The sequence below is a fragment of the Cervus elaphus genome, chromosome 13 (genome assembly GCF_910594005.1).
Source record: "Cervus elaphus chromosome 13, mCerEla1.1, whole genome shotgun sequence".
Classification (NCBI taxonomy): Eukaryota; Metazoa; Chordata; class Mammalia; order Artiodactyla; family Cervidae; genus Cervus; species Cervus elaphus.
In genome coordinates, this window is record NC_057827.1 from 44,902,815 (window position 1) to 44,906,074 (window position 3,260).

General features: G+C 52.5%; 1 pseudogene; it reads left to right on the plus strand.

Annotated features, from left to right (window-relative positions):
• Positions 1-915: 915 nt before the first annotated feature.
• Positions 916-2,581, plus strand: LOC122706879 (annotated as a pseudogene).
• The last annotated feature ends 679 nt before the right edge of the window (positions 2,582-3,260 follow it).

The following is a 3,260-nucleotide window of genomic DNA, read 5'->3' on the forward strand; positions in this document are numbered from 1 at the left end:
GAGCTTCTGCCAGGAAAACAGGATGAGAAGAAATTTGTGAGGGCACATGTTGAGAAGACCTTTGCACATGAGGCTCACACACCACTGGGCAAGTTGCACCCCTTCCTTCCTGGGAATACTACTCAGCCGCAGGTGGTCATTTCCTTCTTGGGGTCATCCAGCACAACCCAAAGCATGCATTTGTCTGCCTCATCCACATCACCATGTTAAAACCGAAGCCTGGGTATTACACCTGGAGAGGAGAGCATTAGTCCTGGAATTGAAACAAGACAGTGCCAAGTAGAGCAAGAGCAAGTGTATGTATTCAGTGCATTCTCACAGCTTGAGGACAGGGGTTTCAGACTGGAGACTAGAAAATTGAGGAGCGCTAGATGAAGACTGAGAAAAGGAGGTGGGATGGAAAAGGTTTCTCATAAGTGGCCCAGAAATGGTCTTCAAGGTGCATTTCCTCCTACCAGCTGTAGGAGGAAAGTGAAATTATTCTCATTTCCACAGCCTAATTATCATGGGTGGATTTGAGGCAAGAAAACACAAAGTAGATAATAATGTAATGTGAGAGAGACTCGAATGAAAGGCTAAAACCTGGCTGTGAGGCAAGGTTTGGAGGAGACACACTCTCCCTGCCATGTGGCCCATCTGTGTTGATGTAGAGAGATGAGGATGGCAGCTGAGATTGGCGGACTCTTTAGGATCATGAAAAATGCCTCATTTCTCCCAGCAACTCAACTGAGTTGCTCCCCATCCACCCTCAGAGGTTTCAGGATGAGGCTTTGTGATGCCAAGGCTGGGGGAAGGCTGCCATTGGCTCAGGAATGGACTTACTGACCTCATAATCATAAGGGTGTGGTCCCCTATATATAGGAGTGTTCAGGGGCTCTGGAGCAGACCACTGGGAGTCTTCAAAATGACTAGGGTGGCCTTGCTGGCCCTGCCCAGTGAGGCGCGCCATGGCCTCCGAGGAGCTGCAGGAGGTTGAAAGGATCGTTGACAAGAGGCAAAACAAGAAAGGGGAGACGGAGTACTTGGTTTGGTGGAAAGGCTACGGCAGGGAGGACTCCACCTGGGAGCCAGAGCAGCAGCTGGTGAACTGCGAGGAGTGCATCCACGACTTCAACCGGCGGCCACACCGAGAAGCAGAAGGAGGGCACCTTCACCAGAGCCAACCGGACCTCCCCGAACAATGGCCAGAAGCAGATCTCCAGATCCACCAACAGCAGCTTCTCCAAGGCAGCCCCCAAGGCCCTAGTGGTGGGCAAGGAGCACGAGGCCAAGAGCAGCCCGCTGTTTACTGCCAGCCAGAAGTTCCAGAAGAGCCCCGCGCGGGGCCTGGCCACCTGCAAGAACATGGACCTGGCCCGGTCGGGCAACAGGATCCTCGTGCCCAAGAGCCCCGTCAAGAGCGGGACCGTGCTGGACGGCTTTCAGGACGAGAGCCCCGAGAAGCCGGACCCCGTGGAGCACGGGCTGGAGGACACAGCGGCCCCGGGGGCGGTGGCCGAGAATCCGGTTGGGGCCCTACTGAGTCCGGGGGTGGAGCCGGTGCGGATGGGGAGGCGGCCCTGGATACACCCGATGTTGCCGCAGGCGTCAGGCCCGTGAAGGCCGCCATGGCCACGGGGCTGGCCGTGCACAGGAAAGGCACCTCCCGATTCATGGACGCGCTGACGGCCAATGGTACGAGCCCCCTGCAGACGTTAGTCACGGGCGTGAAGGCTGGGAAGAGGAAGTTCATCAAGGACAGGCGAGACCAGCCCTTTGACAAGCGGCTGCACTTCAGCGTGCGGCAGAGGGAAAGCGCCTACAAGTACCGGGACATCGTGGTCCGGAAACAGGACGGCTTCACCCACATCCTGCTGTCCACCAAGTCGTCTGAGAACAACTCGCTGAACCCGGAGGTGATGAAGGAGCTGCAGAGCGTGCTGAGCATGGCCGCCGCCGACGACAGCAAGCTGGTGCTGCTCAGCGCCGTGGGCAGCATCTTCTGCTGCGGCCTGGACTGCCTCTACTTCCATCTGGCGCCTAACGCATGACCGCAAGAGGGAGAGCGCCAGGATGGCCGAGGCCATCAGAAACTTCGTGAACACCTTCACCCAGTTCAAGAAGCCTATTATCGTAGCTGTGAATGGCCCAGCCATGGGGCTAGGAGCATCCATCCTGCCTCTCTGTGATGTGGTCTGTGATGCGAAAAGGCGTGGTTCCAGACGCCCTATTCCACCTTCGGACAGAGTCCAGACGGCTGTTCCACCGTCATGTTCCCCAAGATTATGGGAGGAGCATCTGCCAACGAAATGCTGCTCAGAGGGCACAAGCTAACAGCACAGGAGGCGTGCGGCAAAGGGCTGGTCTCCCAGGTGTTCTGGCCTGGGACCTTCATCCAGGAAGTCATGGTTCACATCAAGGAGCTCGCCTCTTGCAACCCCATCGTGCTGGAGGAATCCAAGGCCCTTGTGCGCTGCAACATGAGGCTGGAGCTGGAGCAGGCCAATGAGCAGGAGTGTGAGGTGCTCAAGAAGATTGGGGCTCCGCGCAGGGCATGGACTCCATGCTCAAGTACCTGAAGAGGAAGATCGACGAGTTCTGACTGTCCGGCCGCCCGACCTCACCGGGGCGCGGGGTGCCGGACCTCACGGCCCGGGCCAGGCTCGCACGGAGCTCCCTCTGGGAAGCAGGACTTGAGACAGCCAAGCTGTTTATTGCCAAGGAGTTTTGAAGTCCTGTAACTTTAAAATAAGTAACTACAAAACTCCTTAAAAAAAATTGTTGAATTGACTTAAGATTCCTGGATACTTGCGGTTGTAACTTTGTCAATCAACAGGAACTCATCACTGATTTATTTAGTGTAGTATTATGTTCTTGGTCCTTAGATATCCATTTTTCTTTTTTCTCTACATCCTTTGTTTTTAATAAAATTTTTATTTTAGAATAATTTTATATTTACAGAAAAGTTGTGAAGATTGTACAGAATATTTTCATATACCCCATATTCACTTTTGCTTGTTATAAATATCATTCCTTAATGTGTTACATTTGTTACAGTTAACAAACCAATATTGATATATTATTATTAGTTAAAGTCTATACTTTATTCAGGTCTCTTAAGTTTTTCCTTTCCAGGATCCTGTCTAGGTTACCACATTAAATTTTTCATCATGTTTCCTTAGGGTCCTCTGGGTTGTGACAGTTTCTCACACTTTTCTTGCTTTTGATGACCTTGACAATTTTGAGGAGTATTGATTACGTATTTTATAGAAGGTTCGTTA